This window comes from Simochromis diagramma, unplaced genomic scaffold (genome assembly GCF_900408965.1).
Source record: "Simochromis diagramma unplaced genomic scaffold, fSimDia1.1 OVJJ01000618.1, whole genome shotgun sequence".
Lineage (NCBI taxonomy): Eukaryota > Metazoa > Chordata > Actinopteri > Cichliformes > Cichlidae > Simochromis > Simochromis diagramma.
Genome location: NW_024387423.1, coordinates 3,004,202 through 3,029,700, shown reverse-complemented (window position 1 = coordinate 3,029,700; position 25,499 = coordinate 3,004,202). Strand labels below are relative to the sequence as shown.

General features: G+C 44.2%; 1 protein-coding gene across 4 annotated transcripts in view; it reads right to left on the bottom strand.

The window, feature by feature from the left end:
* The window catches only part of LOC120722014 (transcription factor HIVEP3), a 38,312-nt gene extending 15,933 nt beyond the window's left edge, over nucleotides 1-22,379 (bottom strand). The window contains exons 1-2 of one of the 4 annotated variants that reach the window (XM_040012717.1): nucleotides 22,108-22,379; nucleotides 18,220-18,326 (exon numbers count right to left, since the gene is read on the bottom strand). The gene's annotated coding sequence lies outside the window, so the exon portion shown is untranslated. Of the gene's footprint in view, nucleotides 1-3,705; nucleotides 8,359-8,608; nucleotides 8,780-18,219; nucleotides 18,327-22,107 lie in introns of those variants that run through there. The other 3 variants (XM_040012715.1, XM_040012714.1, XM_040012716.1) reach the window with 3 other exon arrangements.
* Between the last annotated feature and the right edge of the window lie 3,120 nt (nucleotides 22,380-25,499).

The following is a 25,499-nucleotide window of genomic DNA, read 5'->3' as shown; positions in this document are numbered from 1 at the left end:
AATGACAGTTCTTTATAACGAGCTACGCTTTTACTCTCTCCATATGTCTAGAAAAACACAGCACAGTCAGCCTTCATTAGAGCCAGTTTAAAGTGGAATAAAAAGAAAGTGAATCACTCTTCCTCCTGGAAAAAAAGCTCGCCAGATTCTCAGCTCCATTTCCACGTTTCCACACATCTGCTAAGGGCCCATCATCTATCTGTACAGTGTGTGTTTCTCTAAGCAGACTAGTGCTTTGATTACAGCAGACTTTCACCATCAACACTCAGCAATTACACGACATAACAAACCAAAACAGCATTAAAATTCTCCATCTTCACTTTTCTGGCTTCCATATTCTCAGTTTTACGCGAGGACTTTGTCTAGGGTTCAGCAATAGCTTTTCTGTGTTAAGGCATGGGGACACATTACTCCCCAGGCCTAAATTAAGATGAGTTAGATTGTGAGGAAATGAAGAGTTGACAGACTGAAGGGTAAATACCGACACGCTTAAGAAAAGAAAAATGACAAACAAATATAGTGGGTTAAAGAAAAGAGAGAAAGAAAAGGACAAGGAAAAATGTAGCCAGACAGACAGTTAAAAAGAAAGTGTGTAGAAGGACGATTCTGTGCACTGAGCATGAAAAAAGCAGACAAATAGCCTTCCTTAACCCTGCCGTAATAAATGTCTCTCTTCATGTAGTCGGCTATCAGGGTGTAATTTTAATGATCCCAAGCATAGCTGTTGATGCAGCCCTTAAACAGGGCAATTAGAAGGCTTTAAGGTTGGGAAGAGCACTGCTTACATTATTCATGGCAGTCTAGACTGCCAGGTTTGAATGGGGAAGCACACAGTTAAGGCCTTCCCAGGAAGACGAGGGAAAGGAATGCAAAAGTCTAGGTGACATTAAACCCTAACACACACACACACACACACACACACACACACACACACACACACACTCTTCCGCTTACAGAGTACATACAGTGAACAGCACTAGCCTCCTCACAGCAATACCTTATAATACTTAGTAGCCCCAAATCCACTCTGACAGATCTGACCGACCAATCAGCCGCAGCGCCCCGAGGTGACCTACCCCCATCAACCGATCCTCCTGTAGTTTGATGAGGGGTTTTCCTTCCTCATGATCCTAATACATACACTAGTGTACTTAACAAAAAAAAAAGATCACATTAAGACCTTGTATCATACTGATGAGGGTGAAGCAAGGTCGATCTTTGCTCTATTTCTAGACTGAGGTGCGAGCAGGAAGTTGCCAGCGCAGCTGTCATACAGTGTTATATTCTTTTTATCGGTGATGTCAGATCAAACCCCACCCCCCGAAAAAAAAAAAAGATTTCATCTGTCCTGAACCATTGTAGCAGCCTTATGGTGCATTCAGAGATTTGTGGCGTGAACTAGTTTTTTATATCTGCTCCAAAAATGCGATAACCAACCAGCTCAAAAAGACGAGAGGGCAGAATGAGTGAGCAGCGAGTGCAGAGTGTGTGCGTGCGCGTGTGTGTACGTGCAAAAGGGGCTTTGTCAGCAGAAACAGACGTTACTGCAGGTACCCAAGGGAGCCCTGACACACGGAAGAGCTCACACTCCATCTCTTACACACACACACACACACACACACCCACGTGCTGTCACACACCGTCACACCCTGTCTCCACTCATCATCTCTGCCCAGCAGTTATACTTCTAAAACTGTAAAACCCTCACCAGAAAATGCATGTACTTAGCTGTGGTTACACATTGCAGCTTTACCTTTTTTTATCTATATATAAGTAAATGATAAAATTCCAGAGAAAAACATTATTTCAGATAACTTGTCTTTCAATTAACATTAAATAACTGCAAAATAATATCTTTGGCCGTTAATTACTTTTTTTTTTCCTGTACTGGTTTCGATTAACATGTACAACAACGCAACTAACTTTCATTCTGACTTTCAGTATATCCGTCACTTAGCTCAATAACCACCACAGGAGCTTTGTCAAAAGTTCAAACTTGACCCACGAGGAGGGTTTTGTGTTCCTTCGTCATATCCTCATCGAGACTGACATATTCATGTAGCTGGTTATGACGGATAAGATTAATGCATAGGAATACTTTGCACTCTGATAACTAATAAACCTTTTTACGTGCTGTCTAAAAAAAATCTGCTGTCATACCCTTCAAACACACAAACACACAGATCTCACCCCATCCCATTCTTTCTTACTGGCAGCAGCCTGGTGCAGGTTCCCATGGAAACCAGCCTACTCTGAGCAATGGCAGATGGAGAGGGAGCTGGAGGTCTAAATTTATCTCCCAGCATCCTCTCTGACTACAGACGCACACTGGCAGCAGGAAGTGAGGAGAGGTACTGCTTGGCCTGTGCACGCACTGAGAAGTTGGCATGACCCTTGACATCTAACTCCACCCCTCCCACCCCTGACCCACCTCTTTTTAGTGACAGCTTGAACCAATAATTGATCATTTTCAGCATTCACAGACGTTTTACTGCATTCCTAAAATTGTAAGGTAACTGGAAAATGAGAAAAGTCCTAATACCCTTGCCATCATCGCCAAAAACTGTCGATCAAACTTGGACCCAAAATGCTACAATAGTCTGAAACGTAGGCAGGAATAGTTTGATTTGATAGACAAGAGGGGGGGAAAAACCCCACGGATGCTGAAAATCACACTCGCCAAGCGATATCAGCGCTGTCAGCCGCGTGGTAAGGAGAACGCTGTCTGACAAAACACCACATACCAGAGTCCTCACTCACTCACTCCCTCCCTCCCTCGCTGAGCTCTTTGCGGGACGCGCTGGGATTGCCGTACCTCTGGGTGTAAAGAAGGATTTCGCAGGGCTTCAACAAGACTGGCAGTTCACAAACTGTCGCCGTGTTCATTTTGATTAAACACAAGCCAGCGAACTGCAGGTCAATACCGGTCTTTAAATCAAACAAGGGAGAGCTCAGCTGGGTAATGCACACCTCCGTGTTTGAATTACATCTCTGGCAGCACAAAATCTGCCGCTCTGCTCACAAAAATCAACCACAGCAATTAACTGACTACAACTTGGGCTTAATTGCAGGCTGCCAGGTTTGCATTGTTTTATTTATGGCTGACATCTTCTCGGATTTAAATCATCTGTTTCTTTTGTAGCGACTTAGTTTGAATTATAACCCAGAATTTGACTCAGAAGTCTTCACCTTTAATTGGCGACAACCTACACTTACATCCACTTTTCCACAAAACTTCCTCAGAGACTCAGATGGTGAGGGAGACTCTGACATTAACTAAATCTGTAAGTTGTATCGTAATGTCTGCATACTGTAATTTGCTTAATGAGAAACATTAATGTCCTTTAACCACAGAAAAAGACTTATTGACAACTACTTGAATCCTTCAACTAAAAAAAAAAAATACTCTTCTGGTTATTGACTACTCAAAAATAAGAAACTAAACTTTTAAATTTCAATAAAAAAATATTTCAAACACAATAACCAACAATGTGACTCTTAATAACTAACTAGCCTGTTTGTTGTGGCTAACAAGTACACTAAAGTAATGATGAGGGAAAGAGAAGGTGAAACGAGGAAGACTAAATGGATTAGATGGATCAAAATAGGAGAGGAAGGCTGGAAGAAAAGGATAGGGTGAGTGGGGTGCAAATAGAGAAAGAGAGAGAGCGTGAGAGGGAAAGAAACAGACAGAGTTTAGATTACCTGACAGAGCAGTCTGGTCTTCCCCCTTAGAGACGCTTCACAGGCACTGTGAGACAAGCTGGGAGAGCCAGAGAGTGAGAGCGGATATGACTGTTTGAGTGGGTGTATTGCAGTGAGAGACGGAGAGAGAGAGAGGGAGAGAGGGAGAGAGGGAGAGGCTTGGGGTGAAGCAAAAAAGGAGAGATAGAGAAAGAGGGAGCGAGAAAGACACTAAATGAATGTTTCCACTGTACAAATGCAAAGGGAGGAGGAAAAAGATGTGGCGAGAAGAAAGTAAAGGCGACTCACACTCACAGAGCATCTGAAAAAAAAAAATCGCCTCATTGCAGTAACATCATTAATTGCCACATTTCTTAGTGCCAACAGAACCGTCACAGTGAAACCAAAACCCTCCGGCTTACACGATCAGGACAGGATCGTCGGCTGCCGTTTCTTTAACTCGTCACATTGCGCGGCTGTGGCACACCGCGACAGACAGGATTACAAACAGGTCTTGCACGGGGTTTTCCCCTGCAACGCAGAACCCTGGAGGCGATTCCTTGCAATTATCGCCTCCTTATCTACAAACTTATCTTATTTTAGTGGCAACTGTGCCACAGCAGCAGCCTTCGTTCCTAAGTGACAAATCTTTTGCTGACATGGACGTGTCTCGTTTACGTAAACCTTCCAGTTCCAGCCAGAGTGCCACTGTGCCGCATCTGTAAATGAATTCCAGAGTGGCATCCATTCAAGCAAGCCCCCGCATTACGCAGAACTCGGGCTAGGCCTATCAGCAGTGCAACACGAGGGAGAGAGAAACAGAAAGAGAAAGAGAGAATTTAGAATGAACGGAGGTCCTGCTGTTCCACAGAGCTTTGCCTCACTGGCAGAGCACAGGAAGTGTGAGTCACACACTCTAAAATAAACACACTCGCACGGCGTCGAGCCGGCACACAGAACGAGCGGATGGCTGGCCCGCTGATCAGAAGGCAGGCAGAGAGAACATGGATCCATGCAGGCCAGCAACACGTGCTGACCTGGTTGGGATTCACCGCCTGGAAAAAGATGATTGTCTCCAGCTCTAATTGCTCTCCATATTTCTTTTTATGCTTCTCTTTTCAACCTTCTCTGCCACACACCATCTTTTTATTCCCCTCTTCACGTTTTTTTTTGCTTACGTCACCTCTTCCACATGCACCACGGCTGGATTGTCCACATGTCTCCCCATTCTTCCTCCTCTGGTTCGTGTTTCCTCTCTTGTTTTATTTGGTCGCATTCAATAGCAGTTTTGTTCAGGACTTGGTGATTACCCCTGGCTCTGTGCGGCTGACTGCTGCAGGGGGACTGTGCTAGCCTGATGCTGGGCTACTCTCACAGGCTGCTGGCCGAGGCACTGTATTGTGTCTCCCTGAATGTGCTCATTGTCACCATTTACAGCACGCACCTTCTATACTGTACTTCCCTGTGAGGGACCTTCACCCATCCGTCATCCCTTTGTCCTCTGTTCCTAAGACTGAAGACTTCTGACGGGAAGGTGGGGATGTCGGGGGTGGAGGCTGACGCCCGGGAACAAAACTGCCACTATGGCAGTGATTGACAGGGAAGTCGCTTTACGCAGACCTAATGATTAGTGAGGCCAGGGAACGAGCAGCAGATAAACAGTCGGATTTGGAGCAAGAAAGAAAGCTAGGATGGCTTAAGGAGAACAGGACAGATCATATTTTGAAAAGTAAATTAAAATGGGAAGTGCAGCAACTGTGAAGGTGGGACATAAAGCTTTCATTAGGCTATAATAAATGGTAACCGTATACTACCCACGGGCCCAAAGCAAGCAAGACTTACAGTATGCAAAGCTGCGCTCATTTACAGTAAATGGAAACAAAGGCTCCCCTGTGGTACGGTCACACGAGGCAGCTTCATGTGTACTGCAGACACCTTCATATATAACATAATGCAGGGACAAGAAACACCTAAAATGCAAACATTGTATTATAAGAAACACTGTGCCGTTTTGAATCAGCCGCAGACTATAATTTAGACCAAATGAGTGGTTTGCGCATTTACAGACAACCATACAGATGGCATATTTTTGGACTTTCACCTCATAAACTGCAGACATAGGCAGTAAAGTGGGCAAACACGGTAGTATGTAGAGAGGGTTCTCTCTGTTCCATGGGCAGATTATTTCAGACTTGTGGTCTTCCAGTAAACTGAACCCCTCTGTCCATAAAGCTGTGGTATTATGATAGAAATAAGAGTCATTTAAAGAGGGAGCGTACCTAGTCTACAAAAGCTGCAGTGGCTCGGTGTTGATCTACCTGTTTGTTTATATTTGGAAGACAAAAAAACAAAACAAAGAAGAAGAGTGCCTTTTGAGAACTAAACCACTAAATCTGGTCATTAATCAAAAAAATACACTCTGACTGTGTCACTGTTTCATGCTCAGCCTCCACTTCAGAATATAAACTTAGTATGACAAGTTTAATCACAGCAATATCTCTGACAGGCCACACGTCAGGTTATACTCCTGACTGTAGGACTCCAAAAAACAGTGAGCACTGCTCAGCTGAGGTCAAATGGAGTCATTTTAAAAGGAAAAAGGATTGCTGGACAATCCCTTGGCTTAGTGTAAACATGCATCCATTCTCTGAACTGCTTATCCCACTAAGGTGGCAGGGGAGTTAAAGCCTTTCCCAGCTGATGGGCCAGGGGTTGGGTACCTCCTGGGCAACGAACACTGGCTCATTATAGAGCAGCACAGTCATTCAGGCTTACATCCACGCGTATGGCCGATTTAGAATCTTCAATTAACCTGAGTTAAATAATGTTATACATGCTTTGTGATGATAATCTGCTGCCTGCCCTGTTCACTGCTCTGACATTCAGGGCTGCATGCAGCGAAAGTAACCTGCATGTCATTAAGCTGGAGGGAAGCAAAGGAAACTGTACCTGGAGAAACTCCACATGCAAAGGCTCCAGCAGTTAATGTGATACCCAAAGTTTAAAATGCAACATCCATTTCTAAATGTCCATCCATCCATCGCAAACTAAGATGCTGATGCGATATTATTCGGATGTCGAGGTCAGGTTGTAGGCACTTTCTGAAAACGTGAAATTGCTACATTTTAGCACATTTGGTACTATTTTCCAGACGATGGGCCAATCAAACAGTTTGCATCTACACTAAGAGTTCAGTTGGAGATTTGTGTGCCTTCCACCAGTGGCTGCTAATGTAGCCTGAAGCAGCAAAATAAATGTGTGGTTTAAATCAATAAATATCTGATCGATGAAAAATATCCATAAATCTAAAACAAACTGTCAGCATAACTATTTTGGACACGTTTTTCCCGAGGGTACCTGCTTGTTGGCATTCAACAGGATTAAGGAAATAAACTGTATTGACAGAAGTGCTGCTCCATCTATAGGAGCATGAAAGTCACGCCATGAAGCTCCCTGCACTCAGTTTCTGTTCTGATGTTAATGCCAGAGGAGCTCTGGACGATGGCAAAAGAACAACAAACGCTATATAAATATTGAGAACTCTTGCAGAAATAGCAACTCAAGTCCAAAAAGATCTGTACTTGTGTTTTGATTATGTGAAGCCATAAACATTTGATCAAGTTATTATTAGCTTTGAACGATGATGGAAAAGACCTCAGAATTATGGAGAAGCTTTACTAGGAACAAAGTCCGGCAATCAGAAGCAACAATGAAATTGGAGAATTTGTCAACATCAGAAGAGGTGTACGGCAAGGGTGTGTGCTGCCACCTGGCCTATTTTCTCTGTACAGCGAGCACATCATGTGCAAGATTGAATGAAGCCAGGAATTGTGGTCAGTGGCGCCTCATTAATAACCTGAGGTATGCAGACGACACTGTAATCATTTCAACATCTAAAGAAAACTTGAAGAAAATGATCAGTTTTATGCCACCAATGAACTGAATTGAATCCAATGAGCTCTTTAGATTGACCTATCCTTTCACAAATGTTTGTAAAGACACTCAGTGGTGATGGGACTGAAAACACCTGACTTCAAAGATTAATAGCTGTACTTTTGTCCATATAGTGTAGCAAAGCCAAATTTACAAATCCAAAGTATCAAAAAACCCCATTGATCTTATAATGAGCAGTTACAGAAAGGGAACCAAGCGGCCAGCTAATGGAGTTGAACATGCAAGTCTTTTGTTAATGCCGATCGATACATACCCTGAGCAGATATGATATCCGACCCTGCAAAGCATTCATGGCCCTTTTTTTCCCACTCAGCACCTCTGCATTTTATTTTTTAAACAAATAATCTAAATATTAAATAATATAATACTAAATCCCTTTCTTGCTGGCTATTCCTCTAACTTTTCTGAGAAACAAAAGAAGGTAAACTTTAGCCACGCACAGCATACTCATTATCTTTTTCTTTACCACCCTGCTGTAGCATCATTAAGTGCCAGTGTCTATATATCTGACAAAGTAAGCTTTATATTGTGAGGACAGCTACCAGGAAATCGCGTCCGCATGGCTGCAGAGGGTAGTGATTATGGAAAGCAGCTTGGTGCTCATTGGTAAGTGTTACCATATATAGAGGCAATATATCATTTGCAATTTCTAGTGTAACAGCTAAACCCGGTTATTATATATCTGCACAGTATTAGTAAAAGTCTTCTGAGATCATTTTGACTCACACTTCAAAGGCAAAAAGGGTCTTCTGACATGTAACAACTTCACAGTGAGCTGAATGGGGAGTTACTGTAACAGAAGTGAAACGAACGGAAAAAAAGAAACAAAACCTGTCTTCGGACAGCTCAGTGCCACACATCTGAATGCATAACTTGCAGCATGCAAATGACATAAAAGAGTGACAAAGCATTGTGGAGGGAGGGAGGGAGGGGTTAGCTTGAGCAGATAAATATAGAAAGAGGAACTGACATTTTCAAAAGCTGTCCTCCCAGCGCTCACAAGTTTCAGTGATGCGTAGATGTCAAGATCACAGTGCACAGTCTCCCACGCAGCCCACCGTACCCGCCGTTCACACTTGGCTGCTTTAAATTTGCTCTCTTAGTTGTGGTGCGAACTGAAAAGTGTTGGCTCGAGGCAAACCTGCGATGAGATGAAGGTGTCCAGTTAATTGAAAGGAAAGGGGACAAAGATGCAGCTCTTGGTATTAAAGCCATGTGACGAGCACGTGAAAAGCATCCACCTGAATCTCTTGGCAGGTTACCTGTATAAAAAGGTTAGAAAGTTCTCAGATTACCCAACAATGAGGGGGGAAATATGCTATAGTCAAAGAGCACCCTGATTGCGTTTACAGATTCCCACATCAAGCGATTTTTTATCTTGTGACAGCGATCCCTTGGTGCGGTTACTTTTGTTTTTGCTGAATCGATCTATTTTTCTCGATGAAGTCACTCAAGTGGATTGCTCCCCAGCGATGGAAAAGCCGGTGCTAGTTCCTCTTTTTGCAGCTGCTGTACTGCATCCTGTGTGAAGCTGCAACAGGTACGACTTAGCACTGGCTGCTTGGTGCGTGACCCGGCGTCAAGCTTTATCTGCACATCTAAGTAAGGGGTTATTTTGTTAATTCACGCCGCCATGCTGGAGCTGCTCGTGCTTTTACTGAGGCCTACACAAACACAGACACGGGGGAAGAGTCAACAGGTGGACGCTCACCCTGAGTGTGTTCAAACATGACAGTTGGCCTACAGAAAGTATCAACACAGCAAACCTCGGTCCCCACCTTCCTGTTGCTCGGTTGGCAGAAGGGCATTCTTCTGATCAGGGAGTTTACTCAAAGCTAGCCCAGGCCAAGTAATTGCTACCCACAGTGACAAACAACTCCATTCAGTCTAAGTGTCGGTTTACAGTTTACTCTCCCTCCTCCACTGCGAGGCCCTGCTGACCATTCTGCTTGGTGCCACGCTGCATTAGTGGCCTGTCAACAGAGCCTCTCCTGACGCATCAACGCCTCGTCAGCCTCCAGACCCGATGCGCTTATATACAAACGCCGTGTGCCACAACCCGTCTGTTTGTGTGTTTATTTCTCTGAAAGTGGAGGTGTGTGTTATGGAGAGAGAAGGAAAGAGTGCGAGACGCAGAATAACAAGACAGAGAAGAACAGAATGTGCAAATGCGTAGGAGAAAGGCAGGGACAGAGAGAGAGAGAAGGCTCTCGCATGTGGTCATTTCGTGTTTTCGTAAAGTGCCTACAACCTGTCCTCAATGATCCATTTGCCATCTGAGACCAACTTTAAAAGGCTGTCAAATGCATTTACAATATTCAGCCTCTGTGTCTTGAGACCAATGCCCCCGGTCTGAATGAAACAGTTAGTCAATCACGCACGGAAATCGAGACAAAAAGTCAAACTGCACGTTTTCTGTGTGGAGTCATGAACATGTACAGATGCAGAAAAGTGTTATAAGTTTTTACTTTTCCCTTAAGTAATTATGAATGACAGTGATGAGATTTTTAATTTTCCCAGCTCCGTGAGCATTAACACTGTCAAGCATTGCACCCCATCTGCGATCAAATGCCACAAACCACCTTTCCAAAACCTGGAAACTGAATGATGCCCACAAACATCCATCAGTCCATCCAGCTTCAGCGTATCCAATTTAAGGTCCGAGGGAGGGTAAAGTTATCATAGGGCGAGACCTTGGGACAGGCTGCCACTCCTTGCACACTAACAAGGTGAAAAACAATTGTCACAATGAATAAATACAGAAATATTTGACCACCGTTGCGCTGAAAGTAAAGAAATGTATTCAGATTGTATTTAAACCAAACCAGAGCATCAAATAAAGCATCTACCTGCCCTGATATGTTTTTATCTCACTATACTGTAAGTTTTCAACTGGAAAGCTTGTCGTTTTTGCTTGATGAAATCATATCCAGTCTGATAACACAAGACAGATGGAATATGGATATACTGAAGGTTTAATGAGAACAAACGTGCATAATCATCGTGCTGCTTTCCTTGCGTTCATCTCGTCTTTCCAGCTGAAAACCCTAGAGAGCTAAAGAAACATAGCTTCACTGTACTGTAAACACGTGGTAGGAAGAATTAAGATGTCAAGATGAGTGTGTCAACACTTGCACGCTGCTTAGAAACAAAGTGCCAGCATTGAGCAAACACTTGCACTTGTCTCTCATTCCAATACCAAAACCCGAGTGCTACTTTACGGAGGTAATTTGCTATTAACAAGTGTGTGAGAGATCCAGAATTTATGTGTGATGCCTTTGTTTACGCTTTAGATGAACCATGGCAAAAACTCCTGCAAACCAAATGCCCCAGACAGACAGAAATGTGTCACTGGCTACACTCACTCACGCTGGGATGTACAGTCTAGTTTGGCCGTTTGGGATGGCCACACATGGTAACGCTGCCGTATCACTACAAAGACACGCTGCTCATGAAGCGTCATATTGTGCGTTTACGGTATGTGACACACGCGCTGTAGATGAGCATTATTCTCTCTCCTGACCACCCAAACTAGAGGTAATTGAGCCCAAAGGTCATGTGACCCGCTTTAGGGGTATTAACTGTGCATTCCTCCATTTGTTATCGGCCCGTAAAGATCTACTCTAAGGGAAACCTGACTCCAAAAGCCAACTCGCCACCTCTTCTCCCTCCTCTCCCTCCATCCCTCCCGTCTCCAGAGTTGCATCCTTCTGCCTGCGAGCCTGATCATTTGAATACAAAGCAGAGAAACAAAGGTGTCCTTAAAATAGAGATGCTGTCTGCAGTGTGCTTTCAAAGAACCACACTGCAGAGAGAGCGAGAAAATAGAGAGAGGATGAGAGGGGGGAAAAGGGAAAGAACAAGAAGGAGAGAAAGACAGCAAGAACAACAGGCATATGGTGAGCAAATGAGACACTGTATTGATGTAGGATAGGTGGACAGACACATTGATTTCCTGCTAGTTCTTCTCTGGTTATGTACGGCTGATTTGTCATCCAATCCAGGTTGAAGCACGGTCTCTGAACTTGCCCTAAGCCGGGCTTCACAGGCTTCTCTGTCTCAGTACACACACAGCGGATCATTATGTTACCGCTCAGAATGTTTTCTGTGAGAATCGAGCATGATAGAGTGCATGACGAAGCAAAAGTATCAATTCTATCACCAATTAATTAAATGCTATCGTAACCAATACTCTTACTGCAGTTTAACACAGGCACAACAACACCTGAAAACAACACCTTGACAATGCAAGTCACAAAACTCAGACTCTTACATCTCCCTGTTTAAATGTGGTACTCCGGTTCCACCGGAGAATTTGGAAGAAACTAGCTGCCTGGCACCATTTGCTTTGCGTACCGTCCACCTTTTAAATAAGTACATAGATACTTAGTGGCATGAACACAGAGGCTTTTCCAACCCTGCAGATTAAATCAAAGTGTTTAGGGACAAAGTCCTATAAATAGCAACCAATCAGAGATCCCCTTGGAGTTTCACAGACCAGGTGAAGGAGCAAAGCTCTGTGCAGCATAAACTGTAGAGACAGCAGTGAGAAATGAAGCAAATAAGGTGGTTAAAATCATCACTGGATGATGGGGAAACCCTGCACGCTCAACAATAATTGGATGGCAGGCTAACTGAGAGGTGAAGCTCAGCGTGATAAGCTGACAGGTGTCTTCCAGACTAAACATGCGGTTAAAGCGGTTTCAGGGAACATGATACCACGCTCATATCTAACCATTGAACATGAGGCTACAGCTTAAAGCCAATCAGCTTAAAAGGGTACGAAGGTCGGATGGGCTGTTTCAGTTTCGGCACCTCTCACAAAGCTCATAAGGCATCTCCTTAAAACAGTGATTTGTTTAACCCGTTTAAAAATCAGGCAGGTTTTTATTACTGGACAGAGCTGTGACTGACTGTGTGTCTGTATTATACTAAAGCATTTTACCATAACAAACGACTCCGACTTTAAATATCCACTGAAGGCTCATAAGTGTGTTTCCAAACTGCTGAACTGCTCTTCTAAGGAAAAGAAAAGCTCTAACTGGACGGCTTCCATGTAACAAGCTTACATGCTAAGCTTTTATATCATAGTTGGACAGGAGGAGATGCCTTTTCATGCACGCTGGACAGATTGTCTGATTTAATTTTCCCCATTCCGGGAGATCGTGGCTCAAGAGTTGGGAGTTCGCCTTGTAATCGGAAGGCTGCCAGTTCGAGCCCCGGCTTGGACAGTCTCGGTCGTTGTGTCCTTGGGCAAGACACTTCACCTGTTACCTACTGGTGGTGGTCAGTTGTCCGGCAGCCTCGCCTCTGTCAGTGCGCCCCAGGGTGGCTGTGGCTACAATGTAGCTTGCCATCACCAGTGTGTGAATGTGTGTGTGAATGGGTGGCTGGTTGTGTAAAGAGCTTTGGGGTCCTTAGGGACTAGAAAAGCGCTATACAAATACAGGCCATTTATTTACCACTCCAATTCACACTGCTGGACCCAGAGAGCACTTTTAGATGAACCTCTCAGAAAACTCAACAAACTCTAAATTTACAAAACAAATCTGTGCCCTTGATTTGAGGAGGAGCTATTTTTGATATTAGATTTAGATCAACTTTTTTTTTAGTCATCATGCAGCCTTGAAGGTTTACTGCATGGTGTGAAGGTTACTCTTCTAGCTGAATAAAGTATTTACGTATAACGCAGTAAGGCGGTGTTTGCCAGAGTGTCAATATTGTGAGGTAGGAGAACATGGAACAAAGATTAAAAAACACAGACTTGATTTTCTGTCTTCTTTTCAGTCTGTAACACAGACAAGTGCAAGTGTTTGCATTCACACTACAAGCTAAACAATCAATAAGTCACTAAAGTCTGTTCATTTTCTAGAAAGCTGAAAAATAAGGGAAACCCTGATGAAGAGCATGTTTGATTCATTGGTTTTTATGGTCAGCTTTTACAGATCCAGTCTAGTTTCAACTAAAAGAAAGCACATGAATTGAGAACAGCACCAGAGTTAAATTAAATGCATTTTTTTTCAACCAAAATAAGGTTTATTTTGGTTGAACTGGACCCGAGTGTCTAATGTCATCGTGAAAAGAGTAAAAGATGAAAACGGGCCGTGTACTCCGGTAACAGATAGACAGAGTTTTCTAAAAGTACGGAAACTTGTTTAGAGACCATGTAAAAAGCTGATGAGCAAGTCATAAGTCTGAACCCACAAAATTCAAACAAATGGCAAGATGTGCCCTCCAGTGAGCCGCTAAACTGAGAGTGAAAATCTAATCTAAAGACAGAAAATCGAATCTGCCGACTCTCAGATAGGATAACTTTCATTACTGTAGCAGTCTGACTCAAAAAAAAGAAAACATCGACTGTGCATACCGTCGAAGTAAAACAGTTTCTCTGCAAAAACGGCGAAATCAAGGAGGCTCTGATTGAGAAGATGGAGCGAAAGACAAGTGGACGAGTGACGACTGATTGAAAGTCAGCGAGAACACTTCCTGTACCGATACCATAAACATAAACTGATAGATTAAAAAAATGAAAATCAGTTTGCAGACCTGCCCAGCCTGTGAGTACAGCAACTGTGGTTTGGCATGTGTTGTCAGCTTCGGCATGAATCTTAACTTAAATCTTAACTAAAATGTGAAAAAGATTGCTGAATTGGACGGTTTCAGTAACAGGGTGTTAAGCAGTTACAGTAGAAAGTGTGTTACTGCACTCCCACCCATAGAAGAACCTGCTGCATTTTACAACCTTTGGCTTTAAAATGATAACGTCGCTATTTGGGCGCGTTTCGATGACACACAGTCAGCAGGCCTTGGCAAATGAGAGGCAGAATACAATGCAGCACACTATTCACCATGAAAAACTGCACTGGGGATAATCTGATAACACTGTAGTTACACAGAAAAGCAATAAACTGTGCATTACATAGATTGATGGGGTAAAACACCGGTACCCTCAACAAAACAAACCACAGCTCCTGGGTTTAGTGCTTCATGAGCAAAAAAAAAAGGAAGAAAGAAAGAAGAAAAAGTTGAGGAGAAGAAAAAAACGTTTTCAACTTCTTGATGAAAACAGCAGTTAACCTATGACACGTGTTTCGCCATGCTCCCCGTGAACAATAGTTACAACTGTAACCAGTGAAAGAGAGTTTCTATCCTTGCAACACGCACAGCTCGCACTCATAAGACAGTGCACGCCATGCACCTAACCATCGAATCCTGCAGAGCAATTTCAGTCCGGGTTTACAATCTCAGTGGAGAATGCAGCTCTCCATTCTACACCCTCCAGCCCCCGTCCTCTCCCAAACCCTCACTAGGGTTTCTCCTGATCTCCTTCTTCTGTGTTATTTAGGCACTCCCACAGTAATGGACACTCTACTTAGGGGGCTGCGAGTGGGAATCCAGCCCCTGCCACTCCAGCTCGTGAATATCAGCTTCTCAGATTTGCTGTGAGCATCCACTAAAACCTGGAGGCTGTTGAGAGAGTGCGAAACAGAGACTGGGCCTGGCGAAACAAAGAGAAAAGGACTCTCCCTCTGTCTTTTACTTCAACGCATGCTTCCAGCCGTGCATCTCAAGCGCTCTCTGTGGAAGCTGGTGTCAGACTGAAACATGGCATGAATCCAACTGAGCCAGAGGACCCCTGTGACGGTGTAAGACTGCTTTAATGACCCAACTTTTCCTTTAACTCTGGCCTCTTTCCTGGCTGGGAAACCTGTCATTAAGCTGACATAGAAGGCACAGGGAGGAGAAGGTGGGGGTCCTCAGAGGAAAAGGGCACTACCATTAAGCATATTAGAGTTGCAGAATGTTGATGAGAAAAAACAAAACAGCGTTTGCAGTGACTAAGCTGGGGCTGCTCCCTAGCACTGTGCTGACGGAGCAAAGCTGGGAGAAAAAACAGGGAGGAGGTGGGGGACTACCTGGGTGCAAACATTGGGACTGCTGACTGTTTGAGGTTGTTGAGGACAGCAGGATTACATAATAAAACCCACTGTAACATCTCAGACTTAGGAAGAGCTTCCTACAGCAATCTCTGTCTTTTCCCTCCAAAAATAAACGCTCTCATGTCTCCCGCAGTCGTCTGCTTTTGTTATGGTGGCAAATCCTTAATTATGACTTGACTTATAACACCCAGTTAATTTAATTTCACCGCTGCGTGCCGCTAGCTGAATAGTACTGCAAATCCTTTAAAAGGGGCGAATAAGGAATGGATGGATAGATTTATTTTGCAGGATTTTCAGCCTCCACAGTTTGCCCTGTGTTTTGGGAGGGGTCTCCTCCCAACTTTACCCACATCTCATTCATCTTAGCTCCCGGGAAAGCCAAGACTTTTAGCATCCAGTTGTGGATAAACATCCATATGCTTTTTTTTTTTTTTTCCATTTTCTATCATCTGTTTATTTTCCCAATTACACTGGGTGAGTCTGCGTCAGCAGCTCTGGGGTTTTGCACTGGCAGGAGGCGGAGAGAGGGAAGGGAGTATCCTCTCCCAGGGTGAGGAAGTTTCTAGAGGAAGCATGGTACAGACAGTTGTGTGCGTGTGCGTGTGTGTGTCTCAAATACCTCGTGGTCATTATGATAAGTGCAGAAAGAAATATATTTACAATTGTGTAACAAAAAAAGAGCCAAAATATAAAAGACAGTTTTCTTCCTTCTTTCCACACATCCCCTAATAATGGGGCTCGTGCTTTGCCTGCTGATCCGCTCAGCTTGTGTCACAAATGTGTCATGAGATTACTTCACTAAAGCCACGGCGTGTTGTGGACATCCTTCACATACTTCCAGGCCTTCTGGTTAATTCTGAGGCTGACGGATAAACTCGTCTCAGTAAGGATTTATGAGGCTTTTCACACAGACAACTAAAAAAAGCAAACGTGGTTTTGAGACCTGAAATTTAAAATTTAAACTTAAAAAAAACAAAAAACAAACAAGAAACTAAAACATTATTTCAGGCTAAGAAGACAAACAGATTTCTGTCACAGCCCAAAGTTTTCAGGGCCAAACTGCATCCGTCTGCTTCTAAAATGAGGCAACAAAATGCAAGCAGTTAGACAATCAGAGTGTCAGAAAGCCCACTGTTTAGCTCCCTCCTCATTTAGAGGCCAAGCCAGAAAGTGAAGCACACCTATAATAACGCTAATTCCTCAATAAACAGGAAAACACGGGCCTGTGGACTGGTGGAATTTTACAATGACAGCCAGGGTGATAGTTTTTCTGTTTGCCTGTGAAAAACATGGGTTTGTTGATCATATGGAGCTATTTTAAAAGCTTAACTCGACTTAGATTGACTATTAAAAACAGTGACTCAAAGCTGTGCTACAAAAACAAGTTTTGTTTTTACATTTTTCTGGATTTATTTCATTTAAAGCCTGACAAAAAACGACATCAGATTAGGGAGACTGCCACAAGTTGGTGAATTATCCAAGTGAAAAAAAAAGTTCCTCTGAATCAGTTCCTGGACATATTTAACAAAATAACCTGTAATCTTTGCAAATTTTAGACCTTGCCTAAATAAATCCAACCTGTTCGACAAAATCAAACCAGGAAGATTTCCCACCCCCCGTATCCCCTGCACTTATTGCAAGCAAGGAAAGACCTTTTGCTTTGGAACGGCACCAATGTAGCGTGAAGAGATACATCTGACAGTGTTAGACTGGAATATGACAGGCACTTTGATTTTATTGAAGTACAGCAGTCGCTCTGTCTTCTGTCTAGGCCAAGCTAGGAAAGTTATCTGTAGGAATGCTCATGCAAATATTGACCTTCAATTAGGTGAAACAGACACCCGCGCTTAGGGGCTGCAATATGGAGACATCAGCAAAAACATCGTACAGGCAAACACGTACAGAATACATCTAAGTGTGCAGAGTGTATGTAAACACATCGTGTGTCAATACGCCTCCTTTTAATGCCAGTGTACCGACAACTGCAAAATCTGAAGACTTATAAAGGTAGTTTTAACCTCAAACAGGATGTCAACAAAGCATCTGCAGCATCACAAAACCACAAAAAACACGAGCTATTTGGTGCTAACACAGAACAAACACACCAAAATGTGGGGAGTTTCATGACCTTTAAAGTATAAAGAGAGAATGGCCTTCCCAACTGACACCAGTTGACCACACTCTTGCATAATTAACAGCATCTAAAGTGAGGTGTTCTTTGCATGACCTTACCTGACAACGTCAGGGCATAGCTTGCCTAGAAAGACTGTGAGAAACAGCAAATAGATGCACGTGTGCAGCCCACAGCCCACATGTGCATTTTTCGGTTTAATTATATTTTTAATACAGCATCGTATTCACCGGTTCGACCGATATATTGGATCACACTGCAGGGCATGGCAAATATATGTAAAGAAATAAATAAATAAGGGCATGCCCCGGAGTTCCCCGTAAGCCAACACAGCTCACATCATGTAAGGCACAGCAAGTAAGAAAGAACGGCGCACTCTCCCTCCCTCCCCACTTCAGTGACAGTGACATGGCTGGGGAGGATTGTGCTGGAGCATCGCCTGCTGTCTTGATTTGCTCGGCAGATCCACGGCAGGGTTGGAAGGATTCTCCCCTCCCAAAGCCCTCTTACCCTCCTGCGGAGCAGAAATCCCCTCCAATCCTCACTTACTGCTCCTGCAGGAGTGCCTTACTCACTGAGACAAAGGACTCCATTAGAGGAGAGGAGAGAAATCAGCTCTCAAGAGAGGAGGGAAAGCTAGTATGAGGACATGCACACACACATATAAATATATATATATATATAACTATATAAGTGTTCAGCACTGTATCTGCATCGCCTGCATAGTTTACAGACTCTCATGGGACTGATATAAGATGAGACAGATTGAGAGCCTGCATCTGAGGACGCAGCAATGGGATTTCAGAGAAGTTAAAGCAGAGGTAAACACTAGTTATCTTTGCAGGTGTCAGTTAATGAACACAGATTAGAGCGGTGAACAGGCATCATCTGGAGATTGCAATCTGTGCAGATGCATTGCACGCTGAGGGGTGTGGTCAGAGCGGTGTCTTGGGAGTCGGCGAGTGAAAGCGAGAGATTTGGAAAGTGGTGGAGATATCTGGTAGTGAAATATAATAACTTGCCTGCACCATCGATCAATACGCACACTGGGTGCGTTCTCTTTCTTTCAAGCCAACAGATGCAAAAAAAAAAAAAAACCCAAACTGGAGGATTACATGCCTGACCTCCAAAAAGTGCGATTTAATTCTTTCACATAACTGCTAACTCTAAAGCTGAAACTTTATCGTGCGTGTTATCACTTTTGCTTTTGTGTTTTTTCAAGCACTGATCAGCCTCACCCCCAGTATTACACAAAGCTCAGCAGTGATATCCTGGCGGAGCCCCCTTTCAGACATACCTGTGGTGTGGAGCACAGAGGCTTACAATCATACTACAACAATAAGTATTGCAAAATGCCGGCCGCTGCAGACAGCGAACAACCCCGTGCACAAAAATGCCCTCCGTGTTGATATAAGGAGAAAACACACAGATTGTTGCATATCCTAAAGACGACAACAGAAAATACAAATCTGGTGATAATGGCAATTTATTGGGTCTCGAGAAAAGTTGGGAGTTAGGATGTAATCAACTTGTCGCCTGTTTTCGAAGAAGGATTGTCATTACGTGCAGCAAACCTCTCGACATTCCACTTGGCTACCAATGGTGCTCGAGTGGGTAATGATTAACGCTTACGGAGGGAGTGTTCGAGCGAGTAACCACTTTGTTGCGCTTTCTCTTCCTGTAAGAACCTTCACTGCCTGCACGGACATCACCGTCCAAGATTATCATTGTATAACCTGGACGAGCACACCTGGGAGCGGGCCAGGTGGCGGCACTAACACACATACGGCACAGACTCTGGTCCCTGCCTGGCAAACACAAAGAAACTCCATTTGAAGGGGCCAGCCAATACACAGGCCCGGGTAGGAGGCTGAGTGTAGGCCAGACACTGATAAACAACTGTAACCCCTGCAAACAAACACAAACACACACACTGACCTAAATGACACCAAAGCAGAGTCATGCACTACACAGAAGGCCACAGGGCTAGATAAGTGAAGGAAATGCTTTTTAATATTCAGAATGCATTACAGTGTTACTGAATGCCTGCAAAAGGATTATTGGGCTACTGGGGCATTTGTGAAGTTGCCAGATTGGCACTCCTGACCTCCATTTTACTCGGTGTGCATTCGTGCAATTTGTGTATCCAAGACTTGTTCCTGGTTTACTGTTTACTGCCTCTGAGCACTACAGTGCATCTATTCTTCTCCGGTGCCTCGGAGGAACAGGATTAGTGACCAGCCACAGAGAGATGAAAGATGTGCCCTCTTACCACACATCTTCAACATGTGTTCTTTTATTCCCATGAAGATCCCAATAAAACCCCTCAACATCCTCTCGAAGAAAACAAGACTTAAACCTGCTCGCACACACCAACAGCACCAGAGCCAACGCTCGGTTTGAATTTTTGTAGAAAGGTGTGACGCCGTCCGTGAAACATTTCGCGTTAAAGGTTCAGTCTAAACTGCCAAGCTCGCTTTGAAAAAACCACACATGCTCCCCGACCTTCCTGCTCCGGTGCTACAGTGCTTATCAGACCTTGCTGTCTGCAGGGGATGCATCTGAAGGTCTGAGCAGGAACTCGACAAGACCCCTCGCTGCCAATGGCATTTCATGCAGTAAATCAACACGTTGCCACCTGCAAGGTTGAGTGAGAGTGCGAGAGCTGCAGAGGGTATGCCAGGTGACTGTGGGTGCACGTGAAAGTAGGGATATGGGGTATAAGCTGTTATTAATTGACCAGAACTGGCCTGTTTTCTCAAGTGGTACTTGTGCCAGTGGGAGAGACACCAAGACAGAGCAGAGTCGAAGTTCTTTAGTAATCACTGTTACTCCTGACACTTATATTTGCTCTTATTGTGCCTGATCAAACTTATTGCTCAAGTCTTCAGCTACGACACTGAATATTTTTTATATAGTGAACTGGCATTGCTAATCCGTTGACTTGTGTGTATATACACACACACACACACACACACACACACACACACACACACACACACACACACACACATATATATAAAAACAGGTTCTGCAAGACCTTCGTTTCCAACTTTAAGACGTAGTAATTATCCATAACAAGCTGCCTTCTGACTTTCGACTGTTGTGAAAACATCAAAGCCTCGAATCTCGCCTTTTATCCCCGTCCATGTCAAAACTATTAATGGCAGTAATCTCTGACAGCAGGTATTTTGTCCAATGACCAAATCCTCCACGACGCGAACAGTCTTGGAATTCTGCAAGGAAATGGAGCGGCGCTCTCCTCAGGTGCCTGCTGAGCTAGCGCCTTCCTTCAGCCAGCAACACCACAAACTGGTCTTGATCCAGGCCAGAGTGGAGCACCGTAAGTTCGCCACTTTCTGCTGATTCACTAAGAAATAATTGCATATAGGCCTCTCTCCCTTTTCACCCCACACCACCTTTACCACTATGGTGTGACATCTTACTGTATCTTTGTGGTGGGACTTAAAAGAGTACAGCTGGCAGACGTCGCCAAGGACGCTGCAGCATAGAGGCTGCTGTGTTTGTTTCCTTTTCAAATGCTTGCACTGATGAGGTACTGAACCTCATCTCCTATGTAAAACACAACAAAACAAAACAAAAACGAGACAGCATCAGCTGGCTGTGGTCTTCATCTACACAGAACAACAGATTTCAAGTGCTATCCATATCTCACTTCCTGTAAAAGTAACATCAGAGGTGCAAAACCATGACTTTGCCTTATGCCAACTTCTGATTTTACACAGACAGATAGAGTTACACTAAAACTCAATGACACAACTTCAAGTAGATGAAAAGACCAACAAAAAAAAAACTGTTTTGTTAACTGAGCCCATCTATCATATAAAAGCAGATCAACAGAGTCCAAAAGCATGATGTCATCGTCCAAAAATCTGCCAAGTGTAGGTGTAGCCCATTACAAATAACTTCACAGGCCTGATCGTGAATCGCGTGTTTATGCGTAGCGTGCGTGTGCTAGCCCCCCATCCCCACCACTCCTGCTCTCCTCAGCCGGTTAGCTATTGAGGACAGCCGGGGTGAATGAAGGTGCATGATGAAGCATATGCTGTCAGCTGTATATGTGCAGCGCCCCTGCCGCTACTTCAGCGTACAGTACTTTGGTGAAAGGGGGGGAAAAAACTCGCTCTGCTGCTCGGGTCCGCTACACGCAACACATCTTTAATCATTTATCACCAAAACGCATCGCTCAACTTCATATCACACTCACGCTTTTCAAAATAAATAAACACCAAAAATAAAATAAAATACGGCCGGGATCAGCTGTCAACTTCACACCGTGTACCCCTCCCCTCTCTGTCTCTCTCGCGCTTTCTTTCTGACGAGCACCACAAGCCAAATGAAAGTAAGTAACAAACAGCCGACACGGTTCATATTTACCAGCTTGCTACAGTGCTGGCGCTGCAGCCATTTATCCCGTTGCGAAGGGGCCAGAAGTCCGCATTTCCTGGATTGTGATGCGCCGGGATCAGCTGCTGTGCGCCCGGGTTTCTGTGCAGGGAGGACCGGAGGGGCTGGTTGTGCTTCCCACTGTTGTGTCAGACCGGACAGCGATGCCACGTTCAGCAGATCGCCACAAAAAAACAACATCTCGCCCTACGCAAGACACACTCCGCGGTTCCGCACCACCCCGCGCGGTAGGTCCGGTGGGCACCGCCCTCCCGTCAGCCTCCACCAGTGGGCTGGCGCGCCGAGCCCCGCCTCATGAATAATCATAAGCTGTAGAAGGACGCCATTGGTTGAGAGGAGCGGTTCCTGGTTAATGCTGTTAATTCTAATTAGCTAGACAAGCTCGCGCAGTGAGCGTGAGAGTTCTGGAGTCAAACTGAGCCGTTTATCCACTTTGTTTTCCTCCGTGGACCTACACCATCACCGCACACCTCCATCCTGTACAACAACAGTCTACTTGAACGAGTGACTGAGATGACATCACACAAAAGATCTTAACAATGATTTGTTATGAGCTGAAACCATAAATGAATTAACTTCAATTGCGCAAGGGTGCTGTGCCATTCTGCAGTTTTAGGACCCGATACCAAGTAAATACAGGGCCAATGTAACGATATCCCTAAGGATACTTTTAACCTTTAAAGGGAGCTTATGTAGGGAACCGTGTTATGTTTATGAGATGAATGATCATCAGTTAACCAAAGTTGAACCCATTTTAATGGCCAATTGATTACTGATTTTTACTTTCCACAATAATTGCTTGATATAACATTATAACAGGCCTTTTATGTAAATGTGTCTGTCTCTAAATCATATTGGGTATGATTCAGAGACAGACACATAAGTATTAAGCCTATCCTGCTATCGTGCTAGTATCGTTCCAATATCAATACAAGTTTATCGATATTTGGATCGATCTGCACACTTCTAGTTTGCAGTTTTTGGCAGACACCCGGCTGCAATGGGTGCTGATCTGTTGACCATGGCTCTCTGACCTTCTCCTATTTGTGGGCCCATAAGTAGGGACTTATGGGAGGTAGATGCAAAAGGTCAATGAGAAAGGCATTCCTGGAGATCAAATGGTAATCAAAGGCCAGTGGACATCAGAGTGCACGAGTTGTGGTAACTGGCAGCCGGAGCTTATCTCTTCACCTGACTCACCCATCGTCACTGCCAAGGCATCCAGCAACTGAATTGCACATGTCCTGATGTTTCACTGGAGAATGCACTTGTGAGCGTACAGTTAGTCCTGCTCTTTTGTGTCTCATATTTTCTGAGCTGTCTGTGCATCTGCATCCAGCACGCAAACTCTTTGTTCTCGTGGCTGAGAACAGCTCTGCAGCGGAGAGGGGAAAAGGAAAGGAAAGGAAAAGTGCGAGGGAGGTTGAGAGGGAGGGGTGGATGCGAGGAGAGGTGTAGAAACGAGAGGATGGGAAAGCAAAGAAAAACGGCGTTAGGAAGTGAGAGACGGAGGAAGAGACAGTGAAAGGAGCGGGGACATGCTGTGGTGTGAGCGCTCCGGAGTGCTACAATATGACTCTGACGAGCTTATGTAACCAGACCGGCCTGGCATTTGGCTCACAGCAGACGCCGGCTGCGCTAACTATTATATAACTGCATTAGCTGCTCCTCTGAGCTGAGGGAGAGCATGCGCACACACTCAGACTTGTAGACTTCCAGCTTAGAGCAGAGGGACTGCTTTGCACTGTAGCCTGTGCTGTGCGAGAACGTGGAAATACAGAGGAAGTTCATCAGTTCAACAGGAACGAGCAGAGCTGTTAGCGGACCATACATACTTAGTGGAGAGAAACTGCACAGCGCAGTCTGTCGGGCATCAGCATCTTCCCATCATCCCGCAACAAGTTTCCAATCCCGAAAAGCCTAATTGGGGCTTAATGTTGGGTAAATGTTTCCAGTGCTCGTGCAGTATGCCAGCAGGGTCCAAACTCAATTAGCTCCCCTGCATGCAGTGCATAATTCAATGGGCCTGGATTCCACTCTTAAAACCCAATTACACCTCAGACAGGCATTTCCAGTCATTCCGTCAAAGAGGTGGTCAGGGATGCATAACCCCTAACAAAAACGGTACTTATCTAAATCAGCATCAGGAGAAGTCAACACCGCTCACTGTTCAATATTTGCAATATGAAAGTGCGAAACAAAACTGAAATAGTCTCATGCTTTAGTGCGGAGGCGGAACTCGTTCTTGACTAAAATGCGGCCAAACACTGACATTTGCAAGCCGAGATTAAGGTCAGGGCTAACACTGCAAGTGATAACGATTGTCTGAATCAATCTAAAATTAAAAATCCCAGCAGGCCTAACTAAGCATGGCTGCAGAGCTACACTAAGTGGCTCATAATCAGCACATTACAGCTCCCGATTATTGCGGCGACAAATTGCATCTGATGATAACAGAGGAAATGAAAGTGAGATTTATGACGCTGGAGCCAATGGCCGAAGACGAGGAGAGTCTTAAATCTACTCAATGAGAAAACCAGATCTCACATTTGTACACCTGATGATAGCAGGGGAAATAAAAGGGAAATTTATGACGCCTGGCTAATTTGTTCTCGGGTGCTGGTGCTGCCTGAATTCAGAGGCTGTTACATTTCAGATGGGGCTAATGAAAGAAGAGTGTTTGTTTAATAAGTCTGATTGTTTTATAATGTAAACGCTCCAGTCAGTGAGGGAGAAATGAAGAAATAGGAGATAAAACAGTTTTGTGGGGTCAAAGCGTCAGAGATTTGGAGGATGTGCTGCAAGCCTGCTCCTGTCAGAGGACAGACATGGCTTCTTTCAGTTTTGGTAGTTTACTACAAATGCCTGTGCGTTTGACAGTGATTACACAAGACTTGACATGCACCCTGTTCCTCCACGAAGTGAAGTCACATGTCAGGCACAAGTATGCAGACAAAAACTGCAAAAAGCCAAAAGGAAAGGCTGGCAAACATGCATGCAATGCGCAGTGTTCCAGCATCACCACAACACAACAAGCCAAATGCAGAAACAGAGCATTGGATATCACGCCTGCAGCTGCAGTTAAAAATTGTTCAGTTTTTCAGTGAAGTCCTTTACGCAGATGTTGCAGCCACACAACTGCTGTCCTCTCCTGTGGCAGTTGTGTTTTCCCGGCTTGTCCAAATTTAAATCTGTTGAATAGTCATAATTGGACTCTTTTTTTTTTTTTTAAAGACTCCTTGCTATTTTCAGAGCTGTTTTCTTTAAGGATTTAGTGAAGTGTTGTCATCTTCCCCACAGTGTTTAGGAAGTCTTTGTTTCCTCAGCTTAAAGTGAAATACATCAGATTTCAGTCTGTCAAA